Below are 22,000 nucleotides of genomic sequence, written 5' to 3'. Positions count from 1 at the left end.
TGTGCAGGCCAGCAGCCAATAAACAAAGGCCTGTAGGAGCCAATCAGGGCCGGGTAGAGGCAGCCAATCTGGGCCAGGCAAGGCCCTATATAAGGGCTACCTAGAAGAGGAGAAGTTAGTTGCTCCCTGGTGGGCAAGGGAGAAGGACTGGCTTCTGAGGAAGGCACTAGCACGCTGGCCTAAGCAGTGCTGGGCAGGCCCAGGGGAGCAAGAGAGCACTCCAGCCTTGTTACCTGCCAGGCTGCAGGCCCTGCTACAAAGGGCCAAGAAGGTATATAGGGCCAAAGGGGAAATGGCCCAGGGAAGGAAAGCAGACAGGAGGGGAACAAAAGAGGGGAGAAAGAGGCTGCCACTAGGGGGTCCCTGGGTCAGGACCCAGAGAAGCGGGCAGGCCTGGGTACCCCTGTTCTCCCCTTATCTGCACCTGGCCATAGAAGATGGTGCCCAATACAGACTGCAACTTGCCCTGAGCTAAGGGGCTAGACTGTGGGTTGTGATTGGCCACTGAGGCAGGTGCAAGTCCCAAAGACTGCTATTAAACCCCTGCCCTGGAAGGGGGTAAGTCTGGAGTAGTGGGCAGTGTCCTGAAGAGGATGCCACTAAGCGGGGAGCAACGTTAGTCCGAGAACAGCAGCTAATTCCCAGAGCAACCAGTGGGAGGTACCAGTGGTGGTGAGTCTTGACCCCATCACACATCCCTTCTTGGATTCTGGCCTATTAACATAAAATAATATTTTACCTCAAAGGTAGAATCTTCTGGCTTTCATCTCCAGGCTCACCAAACCATTTTACCCTCACAGATTTCTAACCTTCTCTTAAGGGTTTTGCTCTTGCCCCTTCACTACAAGTATCTCTAGCCAGATTTTTTTCCTTTTGATTGGTGTGGAAAACAGCCTGTTCACCACACTCACCCACCCTGGCATTAGGGTCTCACTCTTGGTGTCCCAGATTGTACTCAATGCACAGCATGCAGCAGTAGCTGTGGGAATATTTTTTTTCACTGAGATCGAGTCTTGTCATGAGACACCTTCACCTCCCTTCCATGCCCCACAGACACACTCCACCTTTATTTGGCCACTGCTCAGGAAATAGTTAACACTTTACATGCATCTGCCCACCTTACCAAGTATATGGCTTTATATCACCCTGAATCATTAATGGCACAGAAATCCACTCAATGTCAATTGAAGGGTCCAAGAAAAAAGTCCTGCTTTCAGCGTTTTCAGAAGTCCAGTGTTTCTAAAAATCCAGGCATCATGGACTTTTCCTGATCACTCAATACTTGTCAGTAAATTGTCCACAGTGAACCACCAAGGTCTGCACTCTGCCAAAACAGGTTTGTTGATGGCACTATACTGGCAGAACTTTACAGCTTTTGCTACAACTGGTACAACTTCTAGGGTAGACAAGGCCTTGCTAGCTGGTTTGTAAATGAAAGTTCGAAGTGAGCACAACACAAGTCTGCATTTGAAAAACAAGGAGTCTTTTAAATCTTTCAGGCTGTTTTTCACCACAATCACTTGTTAATAGTCTCTGTTTAGGCTTTCAGTTTGCCCTTGAACAAAAACAAGGGTTGGGCATTTATACTGATAATGAGAATACTTTCAGTTACACTAGATAGCTTAATTTCCATATGTAAACCAGGAATAAAAATTCTAGGCATAACTCAGTCACTGGGGGTGCAGAGCTGTGGCTGGGAGCAGGGCCATGTCTCCAGGTGTGGGGGACCTGGACAGGGATAAGGGGGCTGAGGCTGGGGCCAGCAGCTGGAACCCCAGGTGCAGGGCTGGCAGCCAGGACCCCATGTAAAACCTGGGGATGCTGCAGCAGCCCCTGCACTCCTAGTTCCCATGCCTATGAGTATATTAGTTCACAACTGCCTACTGCAGGATTTCTTTTACCCTCTCCTGAAATGCCTACCATTGGTTATTGCTGGACACAGAATACTGGACTAGATAGATCCCTGCTCTGATCCAGTCTGGCAATTGTCCCTATGACAAGTCACATAACCTTTTTGCACCTCATTTTTCCCATCTGTAAAATGGAAATAATACTTCCTTACCTGGAATGCATTGGGAGGATTAATTCATTATTTGTAAAGTGTTTTGGTGCCTTTTGAGGAGGAAGGTATACAAGTGAAGAGTGTATTAGAGAACAAAGTGATTAATTGCACACTTGGAATAAACATCTGAATTTCTTGTTTTGCACACAATATTGTGAGTGTTGAAATTCCAATAGCATCAGTCTCCCACTTTCAAAAGCAACTAATTCTCAAAAGGAAAAAAAAAAAACCTTTAAAAAATTCCCAGAAAAACAAAAAGACGGACATTCAACTGCCTCAAAGATAGTAGATAATAAGACATGGAGTTTGGGTAAATATATACAGGAAGCTATCAGCAAAGAGATTTTATTTTTACAGATTTACCCCTTTTCTGGAGGTTCCTGAGATTTTCTGTAGACAGGAGACAACTGGCGGACTTTAGAAATAACAAGATTGGTTACCCCACCAACTTAGTGAATGCTGAACAAGAAGTCATCTCAGAGTAATCTCCTGGAATGTCTGAGCTCTGGCACAAAACTAAGTAAAGCCGCTAAAATCCCTCCAGCTCACCACTTGTAAAAAGGGGATGGGAAATCTATAAAGGCCTTAGATGAATCTTTGAATGGGGATTGCTTCAAGCAGAATAATTAGCTGTTCTGGCTGAAAAGGGCATTGTTGAGAGCCACCCCGCAGGTTGGGAGCTTACCACATTAAAGGAAAACATCCTGCTGATCACATTAAGGAACTCCCACGAAAACAGATAAGCAGGATACTGAGAATATGAACCAATCAAACAGTGTATGGTACATCTGCAGCTATGTACCGTTACAGTTATTTCTTAACAGCCCACAGGTAAAATAATGTCTATAAGGGGAAATAGATCAAATCCTTTTCCTAATGGTTGGAACGGTCTACAATTTAAAAGAACTACACTGAAGCTAAATCTAGCATTTGTGTTCTCACCTGAAAAGGGAACAGGGATGCCAGTGTTCGATAAATCTCTGGATCAGAGCTTGTGAATGTAAGAAGATTTGGGGTGTTTCCATACTGTATCTAACTGTTGATTTGACTTCCTCATTGGATTGCCTTTTTGGCAGCATGATTTTAAAACATGGAAGAACTGTAGAGAAGTGGTAGAAGTAAGAACTGAGAACTATTTTTTTCTCTCTCTCTTCAGTACACTTTTCAGTGGAAGATGCTGGGATTCTAGAATGTCACTCGCTCACTTTCCATTAGTGAATGTGGAAAGGATGGGTTATAACTTATCATTAGAGAATGGAACGAGGACACATCAGAGCTATTATCTTTTTGGGGACTACTACTGTGCCTCAGTTTCCCTCCAACTGGCTCGGGAGATTTTGGTCTATTTGGTGCTTTAGTCCTCTGGCCAAAGCAAAAGTCTTATCCTTTTGGGGGGAAAATGAAAAATAGAAATCCAAATGAAACAGCTTTTTAGCTACCAATGGCAAATTCTATAAGTTTTTTTTTTAAAACCTCCCCAGGCTGACAATTCTTTTTTCCTTGGCTCAGAGATTTCCATACTACCTCCATAAATAGCATCATAGGGGAGCCCCAACCCTAGTACCCAAAATCAGGGGCAGCGGTATGTGCAAAATTGCCCTGTTCTGCTGTTTTCCAGGGCCACTTCACACTTCGTCAGAATTCTCCTCACCCACTTCATGCATACTTCTTCCAAGCCCATGCCCTGTCCCTTCCCCTCTGCAGGGGGACCACCTCCAGAATCCTTACATGGTCAGCTGCTGTCCAACCTGAACCACACTTCTCCTGGCCTTCTCCAGGATTCTCTAAAGCCCCTCTCCAAACTCCCTTCTGTATCCTCTTCCCTGAGCCACTATAAAGAAACTCTTCAGTCCATTCAACTCCCCCCCTCCCCCCCCCCGGCCCATATTTCTTTCTCTCAGCTGAGTCATAGGACACCGTCAATAATCTTGCTGTCACATGACCTTGTACCGCCTACTCTCCTCATTAGAAGAAAACCCAGGCAAGGGTCAGAGATGTTATTTGAACAACTTTAGAGGCCCAGTTCTTCCTGTGACACTTGCACAATGCATTATTTCCGCTGTTCTCAGGGGACAGAAGCTAAACATTCTTCACTGATTTTAGAGACAATATTTGCTAGAATCTTTATTAATAATGTCTCAGGGGAGCCAAGGACAGACAGGGATTCTTGGATGGCAAAATCCCTTCAAAACACTCAGGGCCAAATTCTCTACCAGTTAAGAACATTGATTTAGTGGAGTTACATCAGCAGAGAATTTGGCCCAGTATGTGCATGTGAAATTTCAAGCCAAAGTTGTGGCTCCCTCCTATTGTCTTTGGAAGTCCCATGTTTCCAGAACTTTGGAAGAGAACTCTGCAGAAACATGTCAGGAGCAGAGTTCACAGCTGGGTCAACAACTTTACAATGTCCAACACATTGAGGGTCAAGGAAACAAAGAGCAAAGACATTCAGGCAGAAAAGGTCAGAGTGGTAAAAATAGGTAAAGCGAGTTGGGCATGAACTTTGTTATGCACCGAGAATGGATAGTTAAAATAAGCCATGCATAGGTGCTGGAAGAGGGGTGCTGAGGGTGCTGCCGCAGCCCCTGGCTTGAAGTGGGTTCGATTATATACAGGGTTTACAGTTTGATTCAATGGCTCTCAGCACCCCCACTATACAAATGTATTTCAGCACCCCTGAAGCCATGGAGCTGCTCCACTGTAACAGGGAGCAAAACTGTAGAATAGTAGTAAAATTCCACTGGAATCAGAGGTAGAAAAAGTATTCAAGAGGATGTTTTGAGCGTTGAGGTAGTTTGCTAGATTAAACAAAATATGTAAATAAAAAAATCTGGTTTCTGCACTTCTTGTATTAAGAAACTAAATTTATAAGATCACTAGAAAAGAATCGGGAGCGGGAACTTTTGAAAATAGTTCTAATATCTATTGCAATTTGCCAAGGATTATGGAAAGACAATGCTGAGCTATTTTAGCATGCTAAAGTATTTCCTGAGGAGGTCTGCTGACAAATGTTGAGACCGTGTGCTCAGAACATTCCAGAAGTTCAGATTTCAACCACAACGGCCATTTAACTGAGTTGCATATCCTATGGTCAACATTTTATGGTATGAATTAATAGCAAATTGAATAATTCAATACGCACATAATATCATTGCCCCTTTTTGATCCAAGGTGCTAGTCAAAGTTCGGGGCCCTCAGGATGTTCCAGCTGGAAGTAGAAATTGATGGAGTCTGGTATTTACTCTGATGCATTTTTGTTTATTTACAAGGGATGTAAAAAGTTCACCTCCAAATGCAGAAGGAACCAAGAACAAAAGGAGCAGTTTCTTAGCTTAAAGCCCCAAGCCTCCTTAGCCAAGAGACCCAAAAGTGCCCTTTCTAGCGTTTTCCAGGGTCACAATATGTTCACAAGCTACTGCTTGTCTTATTTGCTTTTTTCCTCTTCCTCTCTCTGTTCTTGGCTTTTTCAGTCTTTTCCCTCTTCTGCCTTCACACTCACCCACCCAGCTATCCAAAACAACATTCAGCAGAAAGCTTCTGGGTGGGTTCACACACTCCTTTTTGTCGTAGGTGGGGGCCTACGCTTACAGTTACGTTAGCTGAACAGTGAGTTCACACTTATTAGTCTCAATGGGGTTTTAACACAGTCCACAACAACATTTCACTTAGCTCTTAACATAACACAATAATATAATAATAATACTAATAATAACAGGAACTGAAAATATTAGGTATCAGTAACAAGACTTAATTAATGGAATAGAAAAGAGAGAATATTTACCCTGTAATAACTGGAGTTCCATGAGATGTGTGGGCCCTGTGGATACTCACTGTGGTTGCATGTGAGCTCCCAATCAAGGGCATAAGGGTTGGTGTGGACCAACCATGTCTCCCATTCCTGCTCCGTTGCATCCGACAAAGTGGGTATTCACCCACGAAAGCTCATGCTCCAAAACGTCTGTTAGTCTATAAGGTGCCACAGGACTCTTTGCTGCCACTGCAAATAGAAGAGGATCCATGAACTTGGAGAACTCCATTTAGTATAAGGTAAGTAACCATCCTTTCTTCTTCGAGTGCTGGTCCCTGTGGTGACTCCCAAGCAGTGTCTATTGAGGGTGAGGGTGCAAGGAAGTGCTTTGCACCATTATTTACAGTATCACTGACCCAAAGGAAACATCTTGAGCCAAAGTTTGAACCAGGGCATAATGCCCAGTAAAACTATGACCGGAGCTCCAGGTTGCTGCTCTACAGATATCCAAGAGTGGAATTCCTTGCAGCAAAGCCACCAATGCAGCTTGTGCTCTGGCTGAAAGAGCCCTGACAGAGGAAGATACAGCTGGAAATCAATCTGGAGAGTCTTTGGGAAGAGATTGCTTCCCCTTTCATCCTCTCAATGATGGAGATGAATAACCTCAGAGAGCTGCCAAAAGAGCTTCGTCCTGCTCAGGTAGAAGGTTAGAGCTCTGCATATACTCAGGCAGTGGAGTTTCTTGTCCTCACTAGTGTTGTGAGGTTTGGGGTGGAATACAGGTAGCTGGACCATTCAGTTCAAGTGAGTATCAGAAGAAACCATAGGGATAAACTTGGGGTGTAACCTCAGGCAGGCTTTGTCTCTGTAAAAGATCGTATAAGGTGGGTGCACCATGAGGACCCTGAGCTCACCCACTCTCCTGGATGAGGTAATAGCAGTTAGGAAGACTACCTTCACTGAGAAGGCCATGTGCTCAAAAGGTGGGAGATAAGTGATGCTGCTGCTATCACAGGGAGAACGTCTTCCATTTGTCTGCATAGCACCTCCTTGTAGAAGGCTTCCCGCTACTGAGAAGAGTCAATTGGACCTCCTCCAACCTGGAACTGGGGTCTGCATTCATGTGGTAGTTTTTTAGAGAACTCTGACAGCTTGTTATAATTAATAAATTCAGATATTGGCCCGAATACCAATACTGAATAGTAGGCTGGCTGATGAAAAATTCTTTCTACAAAAGAAATCTAATTTCTTGGTGTCCTTGTCTGAGGGAGTTGACCTAGGATGGTGCAGCCTGATTTGCTCTGTGATCACATGGATAACAAGGGATTTCAGGTTAGCCTGGGAGAGCGCAAATATTCTGCCTCTTTGGAGGGCACAAAGTACTCTCCTTAGCCTGCTTTCAGGACCAGGCACAGATGGCTGGTGTGTGCCAAATACCTTGGTAGGTTCCAGTATGGCCTCAGGGATAGGGGGTGGCACTTTGGAAGGAGCTGAAGAGTGGAGAATGTCCAGGAGTTTATGGGTGGGATCCTGAACCTCTTCCAATTTGTTAACCCCTGCATTGCCAATGCCAGTGCAGGGTTGATACACCCCATCACAGGGCAGCTGAGATTCCTTTCTTGGAGGTGATCTGAGTTGAAAGCAGTGTCAAAGGTCCTTGTAATCAGGGGCTTGAAAATATGGATTCCAAGGGCCCCAGTATGGCCAGAGGTTGAGATCATAAGGATGAGGATGCAGGCCCCATTGCGGTACCAGTCATCCCAAGCCCAATAGTACAGGTCATGGAGATGCAGAAGGCTCTGGAAGCCTTGCCTAGGCTGATGTCTTGTGCCTGGACTGTTGGGGGAATATCAGCACCACCTCCTATATGTCTGAGTAGGAGCTCTCCAATTAAATAGGCAGAGCCGACAGTGCCGTCTGTCATAAGGCAGCATGGCTGAAGGCATACACTGGCAAAATGTGCCCCCATACTGTCGGAACATTCACAGCACAGCTAGTACATGGGACCAGCGAATAGCACATTGATGGAGTAGTGATATCTCCCAATAGAACTGGGTCTGACAGGCTTAGCAACAATTGCCAGGCTCTCGAGAAGGGCGTACTGAGGCCCAGCAGAAACAGAGCTTGCAGGAGTCTTATGCGTTGGCTGGACTGCCAGTGTGAGCTCGGACACAGTGGTCTTGGTGCGGTGCAATACCACCTGTGCAGAAGGTGAATGCTCCATCCTATCCTTGCACAATGCAAGAGTTGGTTCATCCTGCCTCCTTCATAGATGGTTTAAGAGCACTGGAAACTCCCAGTACTGTTGGTGCCAGCCCATGATCCCTGGACAAACACAATTGCTCTGGGGCAAAGAGTCTCATCAGTGGGAGAGGCAATGCAATCCTTTTTTAAGCAGACTTATAGTGATTTTTGTGTCTCTCTTTTTATGAGGGTGTTTCTCCTTACCTTCCTCATGCCTCCATTTAGAGGAGTCCTTGGGTTTTCTAGAGGATTCCAAGCTGGAAAGCGGCAGCACCGATGGGATACTACCCAGAGGTTCAGATCGAAGAGATGGAGGGGGCGCTGGGTCCTGGGTCAGAGAGAGATCTCATAGAGAGCTCTGGGAGACTGAGTATGAACTCCCAAGACTGTGTAGTGGGGGGCAGGGGAGAAAAGAGTGGCAGATGTCACACTTTGAGAGAATGTGTCATTCCTCAAGGCAATACAGGCAACTCATGTGGGTCATGCACTGGGAAGATCCAAGGGCAGGCCAGCCAGGACTTGAAGCTTGGAATCCTGGGCATACTAAATGCTCTGAAGATGAAGGAGCAAAAAAAAATTGTGGGGGAAGCCCCTGATCTCCGAACCATCTAATATAAAACAATTTTAAAATTATTTAGAGAGCTGACCTTGGAAAGTAACGCTAGAAGGCTATGAACACTGAAGGGTTCCATAGAATCATAGAATCATAAAATCTCAGGGTTGGAAGGGACCTCAGGAGGTCATCTAGTCCAACCCCCTGCTCAAACCCCCTGGGCTCCATCCCAGACTGTGAACAGTAGACAGGAACTGGAGAAGTGGTCAGTTCTTGCCACCCCTTATGCCTTCAGTTAGGAGTATGAGGCAGCAGGCAAGCATAGAGGAAACAATTTTTTTTATTTGCTTATACATGGCATGAATAAATACAGATTTACAGATCCTAGAGTGCAAATTTATCATCCTATATGAAGGGAAAAATCATGCATGTAAATTGTGCATCTAAGCCCTGGTCTACACTAGTAATCGGGGGAACTAGGGTGGATGCATTCAGCAGCGTGAATAACGCTGTGGAATTTCAACTACCTAGTTTCGACTTACTTTCCCGGCCGCGACCGAGCGCGAACTCCCCTCTCAGGTCGACTCGGCAACTCCTCCTGCGCGGCTGAGGTGGGTGAGAGTTAACTAGTCGGCGGGTCGCACTATCGATCGATTCTCGATCGAGAGGCGCGAACTGAAAGCACTCGTCGAACTCCAAGCAGCAGGTAAGTCAGGCCGCAAGTGAGTCATGAAATGGGCTACAAATGCAATAAAAAACAAGATATTCAAAAGTTTAACAAGTGGAAGGGGAGCCCCGAAGACGCTTCCCAACTGGGTGCCATTTGGACTAGGGCCAGCCCTGCCTAACCAGAGCTGAGTTCAGAGGAAAAGGACTAGCTCTCAGTCCCCGGAACACTTCACTGCAGCTGCTCCTTCTTTGACTGTAGTCCTGATACAAAGACGTTACAGTAAGAAAACTGCAGGGAGCTGGTGACTTGCTTTCTCCCCTTCTCACCATACTTCTGTGCAGGCTTGACGCTCTTATGAGATCCTCTGAAAAGTCTAAAGACATAAAGGATCTGATCTTAAGCCCTCTCAAGTCAGTGAAAAGACTGCCACTGGCTTCAGTGGGTTTAGGAGCAGGCCCATGATTGATGTTCAGAGAGTGGGGTGGGGAGGGAAGCTTCTTCGTGTCTGAAAGAGAAAAGGAGGCAGTTAGCTGTAAAAGATTACATTTTCATTTCACTGGCACTTCACATTGCACAGCACCTCTCTGAGAGAGAGCCAGCCATGAGCCTGAATTCTCAGTGACAGAGGGATTATAGAACAGCACTGTTTAATAAGCAGGCAAAGCCTCTTTAATTCCTTCTGTAAAGGAATTTTTAATCCCTTTCTCATGATACATCTCGATAACAATAATACATGAGGGCTGCAATGGAGACAGAGTGTACAGAGCATCTTCTGTTTTCCAAAGTTGCTGCTTGTTGCTGAAAGATTGCATCAGAAATCATTAAAGCTCAGGCTCCAGAGTTTGATGAAGTAGGGTAGCATCCTGAGAAATAATTTAGTTGTGTAAATATTTGTTATCCAGAACATGGGGAAGTTCAAAGGCTGCATATTGCCTTTGCTAGACTTTGTTCAAAATGTTATCCGTGTTCGGTTACTCTAGATCAGAATGCCCAGATCGCTTGGGAACTAGGTGCTTACCTTCCATGGACAATATTTGCAAAACTGGTCCCTGGGGTTTGGGTGCCCAATTTGAGACACCTTAGACCTGATTTTCAGAAGTGCCGAGTACCTTTCGATGTAATAGAAAGGAAGGCTGCTTCAATGATTAAGGCCCTGACCTGAGACCGGGGTTCAAATCTTTGTTCTGCCAGCCTTCCTGTGTGACCTGGGACAGGTCGGTTGGCCTCTGTGTGCCTCCTCTTGTAAAAGAGATACTAGCACTCCCCTACCTCACAGGAGAGCTGTGAGGATAAACACATCAATAACTATGAGGTGTTCAGTTATGATGGGAAAAGGTTCCATACAGACCATCTTAGACAGATAAAGTCAATGGACACTGCAGGTTCTCAGTCCCTCTGAAAATCACAGCCAAAGTATCTAAAGGCTGGCACCAAAAAACAAAACAAGAACAAAAAACCCCAACCAACCAAACACGCAAATAACGGTCACTAAGATCAGTGGGCCCTTTTTCAAGTTAGGGTGTCAACAGCTTAAAACTGTTACATCCAGGGCTTGTCAACATTAAAAAAATTGCACCAGTGTAAACTTGCACTGCCATTGATTCAGGGTCTGTCTGCACTGCAATCGGAGATGTGACTGAAACTTCTGTAGGCATACCAATGCAGGCTTGAATCTAGCTCGCACAGCTAAAGATAGCAGTGAAGGCAGGGTGCAGGTTTCAGCACAGACTGCCCAAGCCCACCTGGAACCCTAAGTATGTACTTACAGTACTAGTCTACACCACGGTCCATGCTGCTGCATCTTCACTGCTATTTTTAGCCATGCTAGCTAGCTTAAAGCTTGGGCAGGTGTAACAGATTTATGTTACCAATCTGCCTGAGGCGTCAGGTGAACAGGCTGAGGCCGCAGGATTGTTAGAGGAGGGGATGAAGGATCACACCAAGTGTCTAACTTTTACCAAGGGTAGACACCCCCAACCCTCCCACCCCACGCAATTCTCCACCAAAACTGTGACTGAGTGAGGGGGCCAACGAGCATGGGATTCAGTGTGCTCCCAGCTCCAACAATATTTGACCCAACAAGTCCGGAGCATCCAGGAGGATGTGCTCCATGGAGCCTGGCCTGGGGAAATCCATCCCCACTCAGGGATTCCCCAGGAGCAATGGCTGTTTCGCTGTGCCTGGAGGCTCACAAATTGGAAGTGCACAGGCATAGCCTGCTACTTCATGGCCTTTGGTCCCATGAAAGGAGTGTGGGCCCCTGCTATACAGATCCAACCAGGCCTTTGGGAAGGCTGCCTTTGGGAATGGGTGGTCCATCGCGACATGTGGGAGGTGGCTCCTCCAAATGACATGGCTAAGCGGTATGTGCTGACTGCAGCCCCTGATTATCAGCACATATGGATTGCAGAGGGCAAAACTTGGCAACTATGGCCTATGGAGCCCCCTTGAATGATATGTAAAGAACAGGTAATGCCGGGCCACTTCTATGAGGTGGGTCAACACATCTGCTGGGAGAGGGAGGCATCAGAATATGCCCCCACTAAGGCATATTTGTTTACCAATACCTCTGCATGTGTGTGGAAAACCACCTACCCCAGGGTGCCCCTAGATCTGTGACTGCAATCTCAAGCACAAATTTTTTCAGTGCATTGGCCTGCTGTTATCCAAAGTAGTGTTAATGTTTTTAATTATATTATGTTTAATTGTTTATGGATCACGCCCAATGTTTTCCTTCCACTGATGCACACCCGGGAACAACTGACTGTGTTCCAGACAGATGCCTTCTCCTTTACAGCGTTGCAGCACACGTTTAATCTGGAGAAAGCCACCTTTGCCACAGCCATCCAGATGGGGCATCTATGCCAACAGGGGGGTATGTTATGCTATGTTACTAATGAAGCCAGGAGCCACTACTGGCCCTAACAACTTTGTTTGTGCTATATTGTAGTTTATGTAGGAGACCAACAGTAACCCTAGCCACCGTGTCAGGAAACCTAAGTGGTGACCCCTCCCAACACAATGTTGATTCGGGGTCAAGGGGCAGAATGTCACAACTCAGTGGCCCCCTCCCTCAGTCACAACCCAGTGGCCCCCACTCTCAGGGGGTCCCCTGGGGAGGCAGATCAGCACTGTATGTTGCTAACATTGTTGCAAGCATCACAAGGCATTTTGGGAAGGGTTAAAGGTGTGAGTGTGGAGGGGAAGATTCCTTTGCAGGTTGTGAGAGGCCGAAGGGGGAGGAAGGGAGAAGAGAACGGGTTAACGCAACACCTCAGCTCAGTCTGAAGATAAGACACCAGCTCCAGTCCAAGGTCACTGCGCTCGAACAGACTCTATGCAGCCAAGAAGCCTGCAGCCGTACCTGGATCTTACCCAACTCCAGCCCACTGTCAGAAAAGAGAAGTAAGCTGAACCAGACTGCAGGGGACTGCAAAGACTAGGGATACGGTGAAGGCCAGCATGGGGAAAAGCCACCATCTCATGTCCCTGAAGCCGGTGTGTTTTGGGCATGCTGAGGAGGCCACAGAAAGCAGGTTTGGACTGGTACAAAGAGCACAGGGGACAGAGGTCCCTGAATGAAACACCCCCAAAAGATCCCAGGACTTAAAACCCTCCTGAGAGCTGAAGCAAATCGGAGATCAACAGCGGACCCTGGATGGCCTGTGCACAGGAAAGAACACTCATCCTCCCTTCCCCCTCTTCTTCTTACGTTATACTCAGGCTTGGCCAGCCTTGGGTTGTGCGTGTGAGAGTATGAAAGTGGGTTAGGGCACAGGCACGAACGCTTTCTTCCTTCCTTTGAATGATGTGGGGAGCCCCGGCACTCACCTCTGTTATTTAATTAATAAAACTTTAAAATTAGAGACTTGGTGTGCTCCTTCATCCCCTCCCATAACAATCCTGTGGCCTTAGCCTGATGATCTGACACCTCAGGCAGATTGGTAACATAAATCTGTCACACAGATATGCCCACCCAAGCTGCAATCACACCTCTGATTGCAGGGTTGACATACCTTTGTTATGCTGGTTCAAGCAGCTAATGTAGACAGGCTACATTGGACACTGGGACAAATTTTGTTTTTGTAGACAAAGCTCCATTCAATCACTCTACTAAAAGAGAAAGCACCTGAGATAGCATCTGGTGCCCTAGGAAGGACCAGTCTATACTTACGAGATGTTAAATTGACTATGCACTATATGCTTCTGGGAAAAAGAAACACTATTGCAGCTTTTATGGAGAAGCAGAGTCCTGTTTTGGATGAATGAAGCACTCCACGATGAATTGGAAATTGGTGTTCAGTTTTAATTTTGAATTCTGATAAAATTCAGAATGAGTCCACCCAATCTCTCAGTTCAAAACTACGAATTGTCATTGTGTATACACTTTACCCAGCACTTGGATTTCTTAATAGTATATGTCATACTTTGGGGGCATGCTTTTTGACAGACAGGGAAATAAAATTTGCATTGAAAAATGATACCCTGACAAAAAGCTAAAAAGCACAACATGTTATAAATGTTACTGAAATCCAAACAAACTTTTGCTTTATTCAGATTTCCCATGTCACTGGTCACTAATTAGATACTGGGTAAAATGTTCAAAAGTGGCTAAGTAATTTAGGGTAAAACAGCACCTAAGTAACACAGGCCCCTAAGATCTATCCAAAGTCACACCCTACTTTGAATGGATCTTAGGGGCTTGCTTACTTAGGTGCTTTTTTACCCTAAATTACTTAGCCACTTTTGAACATTTTACCCTTCCTATCACACACTGCACAGTCCCACACTGGCAAGGATTAGAGAATCTCTTAATTTCACTAAGAGTGCCTCAACCACGATGAAGAAGTGTTAAAAGATACAAGTAATTGAAATGTCTGGGAAGCCAAAAGAATTATTAGAAATTAAAAATAATTAAAATATACATTTGGAAGATACTGAGAATGGTCCTGGTCTGTATTGCTTTAAGAGTGTGGTGTTATACCACTTTAAAAAGATAGTAGTTTGGAGCCCATTTAGGTTGCTTGTTTTGTTTCATTGTAGTTTCATTTTTTATTTTTAGTGATTTCCTTCATTTACAAGTTGAATACATAATTAAAGCTACTTTCAGTGCAATAACAACCTGAGGGTTCTTCTTGTTAACTCCATAAAAATCATCTGCACTGCTGTTAAAAACTTGGATCTCAGGGTTTATTCACCCTAAATCTCACACTAGCAGGCAGTGCGCTCAGATTATCACAGCGATACATGTTTACATGGTACTCTTCATACAGAGTAGAACCTCAGGTCCAATCCTGCTGCAGTTCTGACTGACAAAATTCAATGGGAATTTTGCCTGGGTGAGGGCTAGAGTATCAGAATCAAAGTGATTTGTACTTAATCACTTTGAAAACTATAGCAAACAGGAAGGATTTAAGGCAGAAAAATCCCTGGGGATAGATTCATATCAACCTTTCACTCAGAAGTCTGCAAGCACCCAGCAACACAACAGAAATGGATAGGCTGGTGGGGGAGGGACATTCATCAACCATCCAAAGGACTGATTCAGTATATACCTGGTGTAACCTCTATGGAGAGGCTTTTGGGGGGCTGCTATCAAAACTTAAAACTGCCATTCCTCAGGAGCAAGCTCCCCATAAGGGTTGCTCTTAATAATGCAAAGAGGTGCAAACTGCATTTGCAGACACCAGTGGGAGAGAGTTTTGTCTATGGAAAAAAACTATCAGTAAAATATGTACATATTGGGTATTAATATCATTGCCTCTTTGCCAAGCAGTAACAGATGTTCAGGCCATGCACATCAATTTCCCCTAGTAGGAAAAATCTGTGTCATGGAGTCTGGGTATATTTTTAATATAACTTTGTTTATTTACACATATACACCAGTCCTGGAACAGAGGTGGTCAAACAGCATATAAGCACTAGCCTCTGCTGGAAATTGCTTTTTGCTTTAATCTGTCTAGCTAGAGCAAGTTTTTTAGTCAGAAATGCTTACTGAGAATCCGGTATTAGTATTATGGCAGCAATCTCCCTTGGTACATGCCATAGCTCCACAGTAGAAACTGCATGTCAAAACTAACAATACGAGCATTTCTTAAAGACTGAACAGGACTCAGACTCAGAACTTGTTTGGCAATTTATAACAGTGCCACCTGTTAACTCCTGCCATAACGGTATTAACTATACAAGAAAACTAATGTGTGTGTATGTATGTGTATATTAATCCATGTATATGTGGAGGGATAACAGGGAAAGACAAAGAGGGCTGAAACTGAAAATCAGGATCATCAAGAGCAGGGGGAGGAGGTGCAGTTTTAAAGTGAAATGAACTTGGCGAGTCCAGTAAAATGGACAGATAAAATAAACAGCTCTTTAACGAAACTCAGCTCAGAGCCTGCCTGTGTTCTTCAGTCTTTTGAAATGAGACCAACAAACAACAGACGCTTTTGTATCCTGCCAAGTGGAACAACAGTTAAGGGGCAAATTGAGAGATGCTGCAGATGTGCCACCAGTGGTGCAGACACTGGTACCAAGCATAGTGTTTACTATCATGAGCAGGCCTATTGAAGTAATTGTTTACAGAACTGGGTCTAGCAATGCTACAAACACTCACCCACCCTCCTCAATTTAGGGTTATTCTGCTATGTGACAATCACTGCTTGGTCTCCTCAGAACAATGAATCATTTCAGTGAGGATTTCACTGGCCACGGTTTGCACATCCCTCCGCACGCACTGCTTCCCGCAGCCCCCATTGGCCTGGAACAGCAAACCATGGGCAGTGGGAGCTGCGATTGGCTGAACCTGCAGACGCTGCAGGTAAACAAACCGTCCCGGCCCACCAGCAGATTTCCCTGACGGGCTGCATGCCAAAGGTTGCCGATCCCTGCATTAGACCTATTCATAAGTGTGTGCAGAACCAGGGCCTATGTCTGTAAAGTAGCAAGTAAATATATAGTGATATAGAAATTATTTTAAAATCATGATTAATATACTGTGGGAGGAGGGAAGGGAGCATGCGAGTGGATGTGCCATACCCACAAGTCTAGCTGGAATAACGAAAAGCTATTGTTACAATAAAAAGTTGGGATAATCACTCTTCCCCCGCTCCCCATCCTGTTCAAACACAGCTGTGTTCACCACCTTACCATTTTTAAAAGATTTTTGTCATATCAGTCCCCTGATACAAACTTATAAGGAAAAGTTACAGTGGTCCAGGGAGTTCAAGAGGTAAAGGGCCCTGCTCTTCTGTAATATCAGCTGTTAGATTACAACATTGCATCCTGCCACAACGTCATAATAGCTTTGAGATGTTGCATCATAGCACTGGGCTACTAGCATGTTACTGGGTGGTGAAGCAACGTGAGCATGTGACAATAATGCTCTGACACTGCACTTCATATTCTTCACAGTGATATTATGATGTTCTGATTATGATATAGTTATGATGTATTTTATGCAAGATAAGTCACGTTAGATGTCCTTGGAAAGGTTATGATTTGCAGAATATGATTATCCTATTTATATGCATTAATCATTTTTGTATTTGAGTTATGAATATTGAGTATGTGTGTGTATTTCAAATGTAGTTACACCTGGGTAACGCCCACTAGACAAGATGCTTTCTGTCTAGATAGCTGGGTGGGGAAGAACCTAGTCAAGGCAATGAGCCATTAGAAAAAACAATAGGCCTTAGGATAAGCTTATCTTCCATCTGGGGAGCCTTCCTGAGAATGCTACAGACAGCCTCTGAGTAATGGCTGCTATGACTCTACAAAGGCATGTGATTTGACCACATGTCTCTAGAATCCATCTTGGGATGTCAGTGATTTTCCACAGACTGTCTGGGAACCAAGCTTTGAAACAAAGGATTCTTGCCATATGCAAAAGCTATATAAGGCAGGGAATGACATCATCTTGGGTTCTTTGCTCCCCACACAAGAAGACTCCTGGAAACACCTGAAGAACAAAGACTGAACTGAAGGAAGTGCTGGACCCAGGCAGCTTGCCCCTTAAAAATCTTCAGCTTGCTTGTATCATCTCTAAGGCAGTGGTGGGCAACCTGCTGCCCACCGGTGTAATCTGCTGGTGGGCTGCAAGCCAGTTTGTTTACATTGACCGTCTGTAGGCACAGCCGCCCGTAGCTCCCAGTCACAAATGCCATGTGTCACAATGATGGAATGTTATCCTGTCCCAAGGCAATCCAGCTGCAGTCTAGAGCACAGTAAACCTATGTGAATTCTCTCTCCCTTTCCCCTATCTGAGATCCTGTAAACTTTTCCCTAAGCTTCTGGCTTAAATCTATTTTATCTTGAATCTACGCTTGTTTACATTAAACCCTCTTGTAATATTCTCACCTTATGAAACTGCTTCCATTTACTGCTCAAAATGTATAAGGTAAAGTGTATTTTCCATGGCAAACCAAAGTTGTTAAAATATATTATCAAGAATACTGTTCAAATTGCTACTTCAGCTGATTCCTTAAAGCTTTCTCAAAATCACAAGGCCTCTAATTAAATGGTTTTATTCACCCCTTGTGGAGTATGTGTAATTTCCATTAGCCTTAATTGGAATCATGCTTGTGCTTCAAAGGGCAAATAACCCATAGTTCACAAGGTGAGCACTTTCTTTGCAAGGTTAACACATAATTGTGTATTCTAAAATGTTCCTGAAAACTGAATGGTTTCCCCCTGAGTTACTGGAAACTTTGTATAGCAATCATGTCTCCAGAGTGAGCTGGTGGTGCACATTACCTGAATATTGCAAAATAACTCAAGTAGAAAGTTCTGTAAGAGTCTTGGTGAGTAAAATATGTCATAAAACATTAAAGCGTTTGTTTAATTGTGCATAATTACTTTCAGCTTCTCTCCAGTAGGCATTATATTGGGCAAATATCTTTCTCCACAGGCTCTGGGAAGAGTACTATTTGAAAATCTTTCCGTCCATTTGCATCCAAAAATGAGCTCATTTCAACCAATCAGTTATCATGTGAGACTTGAACCCTGTCATGCTACATTTCAGAATTTTTCAGCACCACAGCAGTGATTCACTTGGCTAAAGACTGGAGGCAAATGATAAAAAGTTGCTATAGTATATGCATTCCACCAAGGTGGCCCATGTGCTATTTTGTCTCCTTTTGACTCATTTAAAATGGGGTCTGAGGAGAGGACATGCTTGGGAAAATTACTGCTGCCCTCTGTCACTTCCTCATGAAAAAGAACAAAGTGTATGGCTGCACCACACAGCTGTCCAACCTTCTCCCAGCTTCATTTTGAACCCTAAGTGTATTGTTTTGTTTTCATGTACAAGTAAATCTGCCTGACCCAGATCATTAATAGACTGAGAGCTGTTTTGGCACACCATGAGCTTACATACAACATTCTCTTCACTCATTTCTTTTAAAGAGAAATGCAGCCGTTTTAAATCCAGTGGTTGGGGGCTAGCCTTGGACTCAGGAAACCCAAGTTCAATTCCTGTTCTGCCACGGACTTGTGTGACCTTCCACAAGTCACGTAGGGCTTGTCTAGACAGCAAAGCAATGCGCACGATGGGAATGTGATTTCTAAAGCGCACCAATGTCTTGCCCACTAACTGGCCCATGTCGACCCTGTTGTCACACACTAAAAGTTCCCTGGAGTGCTTTAATATAGAACAGTTTGCAGTACTACATTAATGCGCCCTAGGGAACTGCTAGTGTGTGCTAGCAGGGTCTACAAGGGCCAGTTAGTGCGCAAGACATTGGTGTGCCATAGAAATCACACTCCCATAGTGCGCATTGCCATGCCATTTAGACAGCCCTCTGTTTCTCTGGCACAGACCCTCAAACATATGTAGGCTTCTAACTTCCATTGATTGATTTCAGTGAAAGTTAGGAGTCTAAATACCTTTGAGGATCTGTACCTCAGCTCCCTCTCATACTTCCCAACCTCACGGGGTGTTGTTATGGTTAATAGATCAAAAGATTGTGAGGCACTCAGATTCTGTGGTGATAGTGACCATATAAGTACCATAAATAGAGCTGTGTGGGGATTCTGGCTGCCACCCCAGACTCAACAACTGGGACATCTGAGGTGATCCAGAGCCCATAAAACTGGCTGGCTGTCAGTGTGTACTGAACACCCTTATAGATTTTCCAGGACCCCCAGTTACCTCAAAAGAGGGAGGATCCTGGGAAAACCTGGACAGGAGGCAACCTTAGATAGGAAAGCTGCATGAATGTCTGCCGCCCCACATGGGGGTTCTGGCTGAGACTGTCATTTTCATGTACAGTAAAGAAAATTCTTAAGGACACTTGTATACTGACTCCTTGGTAAAATAAAGCTGAAGCAAATGTATTATTTAGATTTGACATAGTGCTTCACATTCTGAAGAGACTGCACAAACATGAACAAGTCCCATAACATCTATATACCTCTTGCACCCTCACATTGGCTCTTCAACATGGAACTGAGTTTATCCACTAATTTTCAGTCCCTCAGCTTCTCTTCCACCAGAAGTCCTCACTCCATGAACATGCCCCCATTCACAAGCCTTTCTATTCCCTCCCCAAATCCCTTCAGAGAATGGCAGATGCACCCTCCCCAAAGAGGTGGACAGTTTCATGTTATGGACCACCAGCACTGCTTCCAATATGCAGACCCACTTAGACCTCTGTGCTGGTTCTTTCAAGTTCATAGCTGTGGCTGTGCGCACACCATTACTGGTTCCCATCTGGAGATGTCAGGAATCTGTGGCAGGGGAAGTAAGTCATGTAAGGAATATAAGGTAAGAGGAGCAGAGAGAGACAGAGTCAGATAAGAGTCACTCAAACCATGAGTCTGCACCCAGTTCTACCTTTGAGTGGTCATGACTTCCCATTCAGCAACATCCACCTGGGGATTAAGCTAGTTTCTTAAGTGTTACTTTCCATTGTCTTGTTTTTAGGTTGAAAAGTTGCAGTCTGTCATAAGTACACATGTCCTTGGTTTCCCTTAAAGCAAATTATTCAGCCTCCAGTGTCTCTCTCTTTTCCTTCCAAAGTCTCCTGTCAGTAAGCAAATAATTCATGTGCCTTTTTTATTACAGTGTTAAAATAAACACACACTGCCTCTCTTTATAGAGCACTTTGTGTCTTCTACACCTTGTACAATGTGTGTAAGCCTCCATATCTATTTGCATTCAAATAGCTTTTATTTAAAATATTATTAGTTGCTTTGTCCAACTCCACTGGTTCTTGGACCCTGATTCCTGCAGTCTCAGCATTTCTCAAGCTAAAAAGTCACTCTCTTTAGGCCTTTGGCCTCTTTCCACTGGAATATTTAGTTTTCTATCTGTCATGGCCTCACCGCATGTTTCTCAGCTGGCTTCTGAGGCTTGAAAATCTTGGAAATGATAGTTCTATACATCATCATGGATAGTGGAGAGTGGTGCTCAGAATACTGTTTCGCCCACCCAAATTTACTCAGTCTAGCTCTAGCAGAATGTACACTGTGCTTCCTTTAGAACTGAGTTAACATCCTCTGGAGACCAGAAAAGGAAACATCCAACTCCCAATCTAGATACTAGTGGACTCTAAATTTGTATTTAATGGAAAGCCACAACACAGAGGTGTAATTTATAGCTTGCTCTAAAGGTCTCCAGGCTTAGCCCCAGCCTTATCCTGAGTAGGAACAAATAAAGATGAAGGACCTAACGTTGAGGCCATTCTTCTCCTAGTTCCTGTGAGCCTCACACCTTGAGACAGACAGCTAATGTGTTCCTGGCCATGGTTTCCCTCAGCAGTTCTACTCAGAGAATGAGCATCTACAGTCTGCACTTTAAGTTTCCCAAGAGCCATTCAAGTTTAGTCCCAAGTAGAGCAAGCTACTGAGTTTAATTCAGTTAAGAAAGTATGATACTCTTTGACACCCTTTCGTGTGTACACTAAGGTATCACAGTCTCTTTCCTCTTTAGTAAACTTCAGGAAAAACATCTATATTCAGAACCCATGAATTGCATCTGGAAAGGCTTTTTGAGTGTATAGAGTCCAGAAAACAAGGATTTCAATCCAAATGATAAAAGCCAGTTGTGTTTCATGACTTAATCACAAACAGGAGCTAATGCTATTGAGTACAGGTGCCTTGGAAATCAAATATTGAATAATGAATCCTGTGTGAGAGAGAAAACAGGATGATTTCACATAACTGCAAAAAAAATATGGAAGTCCCCTTACACATCACTATAAGCTGTCTCACAGCCTGCAATCTATTCATGGCATTCTTTTCTCATTCCCTCCTTCCAGCCTTATTGTTCCATTCAGCATTGTACCCTGAGAACAAACTCTCAATCAGTGCAGAGACAGTTTTAACCACCTGAGGAGGGCTGGCTGAAAAATGAAAATATTTTTTGTGTGAATATTTGGCAACGAAATGCCCCAAATCATCAGATAAATTATTTAAAATGAACAATTTAACCAGTCACCTCGGGAAGGGGGGAGAATAAAAAAGGCCATTTTCTAACATATCGCTATTTTGCAAAAGGACTTTTACTTCTGAGGATCTGAAACTGCATTGCATCCTTTACATTGTTCGGGCTTAGGATACAATTTTCAGAAACACCCAAGTGACTTAAATCCCTTTTTCAGAAGTGAATTAGGCACTGTCTCACTGAAAGCCAATGGGACTTCGGCTTCTAAGTGTCTAAGTCATTTTTGAAAATGTGACTTTGAATGCGGGGAGGCAATTCACTCATTCCCCATCCACCTGAAT

The sequence above is a fragment of the Mauremys reevesii genome, linkage group 1 (genome assembly GCF_016161935.1).
Source record: "Mauremys reevesii isolate NIE-2019 linkage group 1, ASM1616193v1, whole genome shotgun sequence".
NCBI classification, from domain to species: Eukaryota; Metazoa; Chordata; order Testudines; family Geoemydidae; genus Mauremys; species Mauremys reevesii.
Note: the sequence above shows the minus strand (reverse complement) of the source record.